This window comes from Magnolia sinica, chromosome 13 (assembly GCF_029962835.1).
Source record: "Magnolia sinica isolate HGM2019 chromosome 13, MsV1, whole genome shotgun sequence".
NCBI lineage: Eukaryota > Viridiplantae > Streptophyta > Magnoliopsida > Magnoliales > Magnoliaceae > Magnolia > Magnolia sinica.
Genome location: NC_080585.1, coordinates 82,914,441 through 82,927,508, shown reverse-complemented (window position 1 = coordinate 82,927,508; position 13,068 = coordinate 82,914,441).

The following is a 13,068-nucleotide window of genomic DNA, read 5'->3' as shown; positions in this document are numbered from 1 at the left end:
TGATGGAGGGACCCCGCCACTATGGGTCCCTCATGATTACAACATATACATCTTAATGGGTCCCACCAACAAGTGGACTTTTAAATGCAAATCGACGGTAGAGCACCCACCTATTGGCCTCCTTCTTTGGTTCCTTGTACTTGTATGCTCCTATGCTCGACTTTTAACTGTGGATGATGGAGTTTCGATGGTGGGGATGATAGATGAGAGGGTGGGAAAGTGGGCCACACTTGTTGTTTAGGGAGAGAGTTTGGACGTATGGAATTCTTAGTTGCTTGAGAGTGAGGAGATGGAATGAAAGAGAGAGAGGGAAGTAATGGGTTAAAGGGATGGGGTGATGTGGTGGTTGTAAGGAAAGATATGGGTTTGTTTGAAAATGTGTAAAAGAGGAGTGGTGAGGGGAGAAAGAGGGTTGACTTGTGGAAAAAGAGAGACAGGCCACTTGTACTTCTTGTTCAGTGAGGTGGCATGGAGGTAAGGTGGTGTACTTGATTTGATTTAATATGACATGTCATAGAGATTCCCTCGAAGTTCGCAACGCGCGGCATTTCTTCGAAATGAACGCTGGCCCACATCTCCTGGCCTGGGTATTGGATCGGTGTGCGAGTCACGGTGTTAGAACCGCGGCAACGTCGCGGTCACTATGATACAAGTTTCGGATCGAGCCGACTTCGGTATACAAGACCCGGCTTAAGATAGCGTGCAAATGTCGGATACAGGTCGAGGGTTGCCGAAATTCGACCGGGAGGACCGCGGAAGTCCACAGAATGGTACGAACTATGATTTGGGTCATACATTGCGTGTGTGAATTCTGAGAGAATCTCTACCACCCATCAAATCAATCAATCAATTAAATTAATCAAGTACTAGCAACCCAACCCATCCCTCTCTTACACAACCTTACCAAAAGTCAACTCTCTCTCTCTCTCTCCACCTATCCCTCTTTCACCCAAAATTCAACCAAGCTCATCCCTCTTCTTACACACCCATCCCTCTCTCCTTACATCACTCCTCTCTCTCTCATTTCTCTCTCATTCGAAGCAACTTCCAAGAGAGAGAGCAATGTCCAAGCCTTCCAAGAGGGAGCCAAATGTGGCCCACTTCCCTACCCTAATATTCACCCTTTAATCCCTATCTTCCACCATCAAAGAGGGAGCTAAGGAGCCAAGGAGTTCAAGGAGCTAAAGAAGAAGGCCGATAGGTGGGTGATCCACCGTTGATTTTTTTATTTGAGGGTCCACTTGTAGTGGGACCCATTTTGATGTATGTGTTGTAATCTAAGAGGGGCCCATAGTGGCGGGGTCCCTCCATCACACCGTCTCTCTCTCTCTCTTTCTCTCTCTCTATTGTAGCCCACCTTGATGAATGTACATTGTATCCACACCATCCATGGGATTGTGGACCGTGGGGCCTGCTGCATGTGTGGCAGTCCACACCATCTAGTCCACTGGACGCTGGACTGCATCACAGCAATAAAAAAAAATAATAATAAAATATTACAGTGGGCCCTGCGTGTGGACCCACCTGATGTCTTTGTTTCATCCAGGCCATCCGTTCACCGTGCCTGGACTGGACGCTGGAAAACCTTTAAAATATATATATATATATATATATTAACATATTGCTGTGGGCCCCACGTGGTAGTCATCCACCATTAAAATGGATTGGTTGGGTACCTCACACCAGCTAGGTAGCTGGTGTTTGACGTCACAAGTCCTGTGACCCACCACGATGCAGAGTTGTATCTGTACCGTCTGTGCAGTGGGCAACCATGATGTATGCGTTTGATCATCGCCGTCCATTTAGTGGACCCCAACCGTGATGCATGGGGGTAATCCACACCGACCACTCCAGGGACAAGTGGGTCCCATGCAACTGACGTCTGTAAGCATTGTGGGCCCCACTAGGTATGTGTTATATCAAACCGTCCATCAACTGCACCTCATCAGTATGTTCGGTGGGCCACCATGATGTATTTGAACATCCATGCCATCCGTCCATTTTGGATGAGGACACCACATGATGAATGTATTTCATTCCATGCCGTCTAGCTATTTTTCATCTTAGCCATCCATCACGTGGACCCCACACCAGCTATATAGCTAATGTATTTACGTTAGCATCTCTGTGGATCCCACTATCAGGTAGCTGACGTATTGACATTAGTAAGTTCTGTGGTTCCAACCATGATGTATATGTTTTAAATCCACACCGTCCAAATAGCTGGATGAAGGGGCCCACCTTTGATGAATATGTTGTATATCCACACTGTCTATCGGGTGGACCACACTACAAAATTAGTGGGGATTGATAGGCTACCATTGAAACCCGTTTTGGGATCACAGAAGCTTCGGATCAACATGAAATTTGTTTGTCCTCCCAATTCAGGTCCATGTAACCTTATGAACTGATTGGATGGAAAATAAACATCATAGTGGGCCCGATGAATTGTTAATCGTAAAAATCATTATCTTCACTGTTATTTGTGGTATAGTCCAGACGATCCTCCGATGTGAACCATTTTTTTCGGTTAATGCACTAAAATGATCTTTAAAGATAGATGAATGGTGCATATAATGCGGCCCATTTGATGTATATTGGCCCATTGGTGCGGCCTATTTAATGTATATTGGCCCATACAATGCAGCCCACCTGATGTATATTGGCCCATTGGTGCGGCCCACTTGATGTATTTAATACCCATAGGTTGAGGCCCAATGTGATATATATAAGGACCATGAGTAAGGCCCAATGAGATGTATGTAAGGCCTTTGTGTGAGGCCGAATGTGATGTATATGAGGTCCATTGCGATGTGTGATTTCACCATGATGTATGTAATGATGTTTATGGCAGGTCATGCCTTGGGAGTAATGATGGTTTGATGTCCACATTGTAGGAGCAATGATGGTTAAATCTCCACATTGTAACTCTACCTAGGGCCCATTATTAGGCCCATACTTGTTGTGTGTAGGCTGTCTAGGCCCATCTTCGTTATGAATAGAGTTCTTCACCATATAACATGCTTAGTATAGCTCCATGATTCATGCTCACACGCATCATATATATGCTTGATATGAGGAGTGATTGATCATAGCATATGCCTTTAGGCAAATTGTTTATGGGCTCCCTGATAGGCGGAGTTTCCCTACATGAGCGCACGATACGGGCAGGATTTTTATATGACTGATAGTGTAATTCATGCATTTCGCATTTGTATGACATGATTACTGTACGCCCTAGCGACATCAGGGCTGTGGCCTCCACAGACATATCGTGTGTCACCCCCTAAACCCGAAAATCGGATTCTCAGGAATCCCGATTCTCGAATCCGGTGCCGACAGCCTCCGTAGTACCCCATTCTCGGCTCCCGGTGCCCAAATGCCAGGTTCCGATCCTGGGATCCTACAAGGAAGATTTTTTTAACATTAATTTGATTCATAATGAGCATAACCATAAGCATAACCCAGGAAAAATAACCACAAGAACACCATCACAAAATCCAATATGATGAAAAACTTTAAAGTACAATGCGTATGAAGAGAAATACAAGATAATGATAATAACAGAAACTCTTGAAGCTCGACTGCAAGCTCCTACTACGGCAAAGCTACGGCTGCGTCCTGGTGTCACCTACACGCATCTATCGTGCATAAGCTTATAGAAAGCTCAGAGGGTGGTGTAAGTGTGTGCACAAGATAAGTGTCAAGCATTTAATACAATGCCTTAATCATGCAATACCGGAATTACTGGCATGAATCATATGATATCAGAGTAAGCGAAAATTCTGCAAGTCCATAAGAATATCATCAACCTCATCTAGGATATGCAATGAAAAAACATAGCAATTCAATATCATATACTAAGAAAGTAATGTAAATCGGCTATGTAATGTGGAAACACAATGAATCAGATATCAGATATCGAGGATGCAATGAAACGAATGCCATCAGCCTTATCTAGGTCATATAAATGCAGACATAGAGTAACCCAAAATGTCATATGTCATGGATGTAATGCGATATGCGGTGCGAATGAAATGATTATACTGGAGTGTGAAGTCAGGATGATAGTACGTAGTATCGCAGGCTATGGGGTCCATCACAAGGGACTTCTATCCAAACTAGTCTCATACCTAATTTGGATAGTCAGACTCAATGTGGTAAACTCCTGATCTCAGGTTAGTCGCGCGCCCCAACCGAAATCCTGGCTATTGCGAATGTACACGTAACAAATGGTTGCGCATCACCAGCCCGAGTGGATAGTGAATGAATGAATATGCAACTCCTGCTCAATAAGTCCACTTATTAGTACTGTTCATCTCTGGGATCATCACCAAGGTCTAGTACACTCTACATCAGCTTGCCGCCCTATCAAGCGCATAACTGGATAAGTGAAAAATATCTCATTATCCACCTGGCTAGTAGTTGGCCAATATTTACCCGGCACGTCGATAGCAGACCCATTCACGAGCTGGTCAAACTCAGCCTATTTATGCCTACTCCCTCAGGCGGGTAAGGTCACACCCCTCCTAACCGACTACGACACAGTGGGAGACGCGGCCTCCTGGTTTGAGGCCCTCATGCACTCATATATATCCACTCGGTCTCGACGTTGGGGCGTCCTTTGGTACTAAGAGGGTTTAGAGATTTTCACCTAGGGTCATCTATGGCAACCTGATGCTAATAACATATTTTTAGTGTCCCATCTGGCCATCCACATTATACCTGTAGAGGCGGCCCTAATGTCGCTAGGGTGTAAAGTAATCACAACACATAATGCTAGATGCATGAGTCATACAATCCAGTCATGCATCAATCCTGCGCCTATCATGCGCTCATGTGAGACAATCTCCGCATATCAGGGAATTTCATACCAACCTACCCAATGACATATGCAATAGTTAACCACATCTCATAACAAACATGCAGATGATGCGTATGGGCATATATCATGATGCTATGCTGTCACATACTCATAATAGGTATCGATAATCAGTATTGATAACCGACACTGATAATCGGCCTCGATAATCGGTCTTGATAATCGAAATCTGCCGAACAAGGCCTAAGGAAAGGTCACAATGTGGACATTAAACCAGCATTGCCCAACAATATGGCCATTTAACCATCATTGCTCCCAAGGAGTGGCCCATATAGAGCCAAACATAAAGAGGACCCATGGCCTCACACAAAAGCCTAGTATACAACAAATGGACCCCGCGACATGGGCCTAATACTTATCACAATGGGCCCTGCCCATAGGCCATGAATATATCATAATGGGCCTCACCCATGGGCCTCGAATACATCACATGGGCCTCATCACACGGCCTCAAATACACAACAGGTGGGCCCTGCACCTGCACCTCAAAACACGCAACAGGTGGGCCCTACTCATGGGTCAAAGATACATCCTGATGGGCCACATGTATATCAAAGTGGGCCTCTCGAATGGGCTACTAAATACATCAAGGTGGGCGGCATCACCTGGTCCGGCATAGATATACAATACATGCATCATGACAGACCGCACAAATAGACGGCATCGATATACAAAACATACAACAAGGCGATGATAAAACAGATACGCCATGGTGCATTCCATGGACGAATGGTAGGGATAAGACATACATCATGGTGGTCCCCACCACTGTCAAAGGCATGGATGGTGTGAATATACATATGCCATCAAGGTGGCCCTACTCAGCACCGTCCAAATGAACGGTGGAGATGCAAGACACATCAATATGGGCCCCACTTGTCCAGGATGGGCGAACTACTTGAATAAAACACATATATAATGGTGGGGTCCCACAGCACATCCATGCACGGACGGTGTGGATATAAAATAAATACATCAAGTTGGGTCCCACTCCCACACGTGCCACACATGTGGGGTGGGCCACGCCCTAAACAGATGGATGGGGGTGAATATAGAACACATACATCAAGATGGGCCTAGACGGCCTACACACTACAAGTATGGGCCTATCAATGGGCCCTAGAGAGAGTGACAATGCGGACATTTAACCAACATCATCCTTACAATGTGGGCATCAAGCCATCATTGCTCCCAAGGCACGGCCTGCCTTGAACATCATTACATAAACCATGGTGGAATCACACATTGCAATGGGCCTTATGTACATCCTGTTGGGCCTCGACCCAAGGGCTTCAAATACATCAAATGGGTCGCATCACGTGGGCCTCATATATATATCCAGGTGGGCCTCAACATCGGGCATCATATATCACATTGGGCCTAGTCAAATGAGCCGAATCAACTGGGCCAAGTCGAATGGGCCGAGTTGAATAGGCTTAGTCTAATGGGCCGAGTTCAAATAGGCCGAATCGAATGGGCCGAATCGATGGGGCCGAATCGATGGGCCGAATCAAATGGGCCGGTACAAATGGGCCGAGTCAAATACACCATTCATCCATCTATAGTGATCATTTTAGAGCATTATCCACACAATGAATCAGATCCAAAGATCATCTAGACCATACCACAAATAACAGTGGCGTTAATAATTTCAATTGTTAAAATTTAGAGGGGCCCACCATAGCGTTTATTTTCCACCCAGTCAGTTTATAAGCTCACAAAGACCTGAGCTGAGAGGGAAACAAATTTCATATTGGTCCAAAACCTCTCTGACCCAAAAAGGGTCTCAATGGTAGGCGTTCAACTTCACTGTTCCTGCAGTGTGGTCCACCTGATAACTGGATCTGTCATATTTTTAGCCTCAAGTCTTGAGATGAGCTGCCACATGGATGAATAGTTTAGATACAACACATACAGCAGTGGGCCCTACGGGACGAATGTCGTCATGGGGCCCACTGATGGTCGGCATGGATAAAGTACATATATCATTGTGGGGTCCATGCATGTGGCTGTCCACCAAGTGAATGAACAGTTTGGATGGAAGACATCCATCATGGTGAGGCCGCTGGAATGCCAGATGGATGGACGGCGTAATACATACATACATCATGGTGGGTCCCACAGCAGATGGGCCCCACAGCAACCTCTTTTTTTTAAGCTGCGAGAGATGCAGCGTCAGCTGCTGCTGACGGTCTGTATACAAGTGGGTCCCATGTAAGGCCCACCACCATATATCTTAAGGTATATATATATATATATATATATATATATATATATATATATATATATATATATATATAATATACTATAATATCGTATAATATAATATAATATATTATATTATAATATAACATAACATATATAGAAAAGAGCCACCATCCAAAGACCCCTGGATGCTCTGGACGGTGCATATCTAATGCATATATGGTGGTGGGTCCACACGTGTGGCCCACCACATGTATTTGTATTATAATATATATTATATTATATAATATATTATATAGGTATATACGTGTGTGTGTGTGTGAGAGGGTGAAGGGCATCAGCATCTAGGCCCCTTTTCTTCTTCTTTCTTTCTCTCTCTCTCTCTCTCTTTTTTTTCTATTTGGGTTAGCTTGTTAGCATACACACGTCAGTACATACACTCCGTGTTAGCACCCCCACTAGGGATCGATGCCAAGACCTCAAGTGTTGAAACGAGATATCTCCACTCAGTCTGCCAGTTGAGCTATGGATCTGGGTGTGCACTTCACAGTGGAGTCCCACCGTCCATGATGGATGGTGCGGATAAAACACAATTAGTGGGGCCCACTACATCAGAACGGATAGAGGGAGAGGGAGAGGGAGAGTGACGGTGATGGAGGGACCCCGCCACTATGGGTCCCTCATGATTACAACATATACATCATAATGTGTCCCACCTACAAGTGGACCCTTAAATGCAAATCGACGGTAGAATACTCACCTATCGGCCTCTTTCTTTAGCTCCTTGGACTTGTATGATCCTTGCCTTCAACTTTGATGGAGGTTGATGGAGTTTTGATGGTGGGGATGAGAGATGAGAGGGTGAAAAAGTGGGCCACACTTGATGATTTGGGAGAGCATGAGAAGGCTTGTATGTGGGGTGTTGCTTGGGAGGTTTGAGAAATGAGAGAGACAGAAGTGATGGGATGATATAGATGGGTGTTGTAAGGAAGGGAATGGGGAGGTAAGGTCTTATTTTAAACTTTTGTAAAAGAGGGATGGGTAGGGGAGAGAGAGAGTTGACTTGTGAAAAAAGGAGAGAAGGGTGTTGGTACTTGAGGTATGGAGTGTACTTGATTAATTAATTGATTGATTGATGGGACATGTTGTAGAGATTCCCTCGAAATTCGCAACATATGGCGTTTTTTCTCAAAATAAATGTGGGCCCACATCTTCTAGCCCGGGTATCAGATCGGTGCACGAGTCACGGCGTTGGAACCGCGGCAACGGTGCGGTCGTTAAGAAATAAGTTTCAAATCAAGCCGACTTCGGTATGTAGGACTCGACTTAGGATCATGAGCAAACGTCGGATAGAGGTCGAGGGTTACCGAAATTCAACAGAGAGGACCGCGAAAGCCTACAGTACGGTCTATGATATGGGTCTTACATCATGGATGGCAGGATCGGACACTGAAAATACTATTACTATCATCGGGGTGCCATAAATGTCCCTGGGTGAAAATCCCTAAACCGGATGGTACCAGAGGATGACTCCAACATCAAGACCAAGTGGATACATGAGCGCACGAGAGCAAAATACCAAGAGGCCGTGTCTCCTACTGTGTCGTGGTCGGTTGGAATGGGGTGTGGCCTTACTCGCCCGAGGGTAGGGGGCATTGCTAGGCTGAGTATGACCATCTCGTGAATGGGTCTGCTATCGACGTGGTGCATAGGTATTAGCAGGATATTGGCCAGGCTGATAGTGAGGTTTCTTATGCTCACTTGGACTGCACGCATGGGAAAGGGACAGTGTCATTTGGAGTGTACTAAACCCCGATGATTATCTAGAGTGAGAACTGTACTGATATTTGATGCTCTAGTGATGAGCCGCATTGATACGTGGATTCGGATGAGGATTGGCATGCTTGAGTTGCATCTTGCATCGCATGGCCTTGATATGGCTGATAACATTCATGTCTTGCACCGCATAGCCTTGGTATGGCTGATTGCATTCATGTACTCATCAACATGATTCCACATCACTCTGATATTGCATTCTGAGCAATCTTATATTGCGCACACACTCTCACCTCCTACTAAGCTTTCTATAAGCTTATGCATGATTGATGCGTGCAGGTGACACCAGGACATAACTGTAGCTTAGTCACAGCAGGAGCGTGCAGTCGATCTTTTGGAGCTTCCGATTATGTTATTGTATTTCCCTTTATGCGCATTGTACTCAAAGTTTTTTATCATAGTGGATTTGTGATGATGTTGTTGGTTGTTGTTTATGGGTTATGCTTATGGCTATGCTTACTGCGAATCAAATTCATGTTGAAAATCCTCCTTGTGGAATCCTAGGATCAGAACCTGATGTATGGGTATCGGGAGTTGAGAATGGGGTACTATAGAGGCTGTTGACGCCGGATTCGGTGATCGAAAATTTTGTGAACCCAGTTTCTGAGTTTGGGGTGTGACACCATGTGGGACCCACCTACTGTGAGCAAGCTGTGGGGCCTGCCTTGATGGCACGTGTGGACCCCACCTAGATGTCTGTGTTGTGCTGGACGGTGGAACGCTACCATGATGTAGTGTCTTATCCACTTTGTCAGTTCGTAGAGCCCACCACGTAGTATGTGTGAAATCCACACCATCCGGCAAAGGATGGTGAGTCCCACTGATGTAAGTGTTTTATCTACACCGTCCGTCTGACGGGCCCACATTAATGTATGCGTTCTGTATCCACGCAGTCCATGGAGGGACGGTGGGTCCCAGCAGCATAGCTGCTGCATTGACGTTGACAAAGTTCTGAGGGTTTGATCAGAGGTATGTTTTTCATCCCAACTGTCCATCTCTGATGTGGACCCCACCGTGATATGTAGGATTTATCTGCACCGTCTGTGCAGTGGACCCCACTATGATATATGTGTTTCATCCATGTCATCCAAATGTGAAAGAGGGTAGGGCCTGCTGTGATGTATGGGTCGATCCACGCTATCCACACGTGGATGGTGGGACCGACATGATGTAGGTATTGAATTCACACCGTCCGTCCATTTTGCTGGACTGGTGGGCCACATGTGTGGACCCACCTTGATGATATGTGATATCCACACCGTCCAATATTGTTGGACGGTGGGATGTGGATTGGCCGGTATACCTCACACCAGCAATATAGTTGTTGTATTGACGTCAGCAAGTTTTGTGGGCATGATCTTGAGGTATGTGTTATATCTACTCCGTCCATCTGTGGGGCCCATATGATGTATATCCACACCGTCCATTGCTGGATGTGGGCCCCACCATGTGTATCTGGGTCATCCAGACCATCTAGATCATGGAGCCTACCTTGATGAATGTGTGGCCTAGATATGAGGCCCATGTGGTGAGGCCCAATGTGATGTTTATGCGGCCTTTGAATGAGCCCTAATGTGATATATTTGCGGCCCATTCGATGAGGCCCGATGTGATGTAATTGGGGCCCAGGCATGAGGCCCATTGAGATGTATTTGAGGCCCAGGGGAGAGGCCCATTGTGATGTATTTGAGGCTCAGATATCAGGCCCGATGTGATGTATATTAGCCCATATGATAAGGCCTGATGTGATGTATATTGGCCCATATGATGAGGCCTGATGTGATTTATATTGGCCCATATGATGAGGCTCGATGTGATGTATATTGGCCCATATGATGAGGCCCGATGTGATGTATGAGTGGCCCATTGTTGTGGCCCATTGTGATGTATATAAGGCCCATGAGTGTGGCCCAATGCGATGTATATGAGGTCCTTGTATGAGGCCCATTATGATATGTATTAGGCCCATGTGATGCAGCCCATTGTGATGTATTTAAGGCTCATGTGATGCGGCCCAATGGGATGTGTATTGGGCCCTTATGTGAGGTCATGAGCCCACTATATGTTAGGCTCTATGTGGGCCACTCCTTGGGAGCAATGTTGGTTAAATGTCCATATTGATGGGTAATGATGGTTAAATGTCCACATTGTGACCTTCCCTTAGGCCTTATGAGGCCCATTCTTATCATTCTCTAAGTGGGTTAACCTAAATCTTTGGGGCCCATTAATGTTATATGGTCCATCATCGTCGTAGACGGATGGCTTGTGATACCAGATTTAACTTATCCATGGCCAAGGGCCAATCCTTATATTATGGTTTAGATTGGCTGTTCATCTACGGACCCTGCCCTGCATGCAGGCCGATTATCGAGGCCAATTATCGGTGCCGGTTATCGATACTGATTATGAGTATGTGACAGCATAACATCATGACACATACTCATACGCATCATCTGCATGTTTGTTATGAGATGTGGTTGACCATTGCATATGCCATAAGGCGAATTATTATGGGACTCCCTGATAGGAGAAGTTACCCACATGAGCGCACGGTACACGCAGGATTACTGCATGACCAGATGGTATGACTCATGCATCTCACATTTTGTGATATGACCACCGTATGCCCTAGCAACATCAAGGTCGTGGCCTCTACAGGCATGTCGTGGATGTCCAGATGGAGCACCAAAAATATTTAGTTCTAGCATACGAGCGTCATAGATGTCCCTGGGTGAAAATCTCTAAACCCTCGAGGCTAGGGGATGCCCCAACGTCTAGACCGAATGGATATATATATACATATATGAGCGCATGAGGGTCGTATACCAGTAGGCCGCGTCTCCCACTGTGTCATGGTCGATTAGGAGGGGGTGTGACCTTACCCGCCTGAGTGAGGGGGCAATATCTAGGTTGAGTTTGACCAGCTTGTGGAATGAGTCCACTATTGACGAGTCGGGCCCGATATTGGCAAGCGGATAGTGAGGTCTCTTCCACTTACCCAGTTGTGCACTTGAATAGGGGCTGCAAGCTGGCGTAGAGTTTACTAGACCCCGGTGATGATCCCAGAGATATACGATACTGATATGTGGACTTATTGAGCAGGAGTTGCATACTCAACATTTTACTCATTCATCCATTCACTATCCACTCGGGCTGGTGGTACGTAACTAATTGTTATGTGTAACTTTACAATGGCCAGGATTTCGGTTAGGGCGCACGACCAACCTAAGATCAGGAGTTTACCATATTAAGTCTAGCTATCCAAATTTAGGTATGGGACTGGCTTGGATAGAAGTCCCTTGTGATGGACCCCATAGCCTACGATACTACGTACTATCATCCCGACTTCACATTCTAGCTTGGTCATTTCATTCGTATCGCATATTTCATTGCATCCTCAGCACATAGCATTTGGTTTATTATGCCTCTATTTTATATAGCCTGAATAAGATTGATGGCATTCGTGGCTCTTCAGAATCGCATATTGTATTGCATCCTCGATATCTGATATTTGGCTCACTATGACTCCGCATTGCATAGCCGATCTACATTGCATACTCTTATATTGAATGACTGTTAGCCTTGTCAGTATTCCGCTTATGCTGATATTTGTGTGCTTAACACTTATCTTACGCATACACTTTCACCACCCTCTAAGCTTTCTATAAGCTTATGCATGATAGATGCGTGTAGGTGGCGTTAGGTCGCAACAGACTTGAGCTTGGAGCGTGCAGCTATCTTTTGGAGCTTTGATTTTTGATATATGTATTTCCCTTTCAACACTGTATTCAACTCTTTATATTAGTAGACATGTGATGATGATGTTGCCTTTGTGATTTGGGTAAACTTGTGGTTATGCTTCTTATGAGATAAATGTACATTGAAAAATCCTCCTTGTAGGATCCCAGGATCGGGCGTATGGGCGCTAGGCGCTGAGAATGGGGTACTACGGAGGTTATTGGCACCAGATTCGATGATCGGGAATTCTGTGAGCCCAGTTTTCAAGTTTGGGGTATGACACTAGGAGGTCAATCCTGGTAAACAGGATCATTCAGAGGTATGGACATGTCCTCTGAATCGAATTTTTTAGCAAATGGCTTTAAATGATGTCCATTCACTTTGAAATCATTGCCATTGTTTAGATT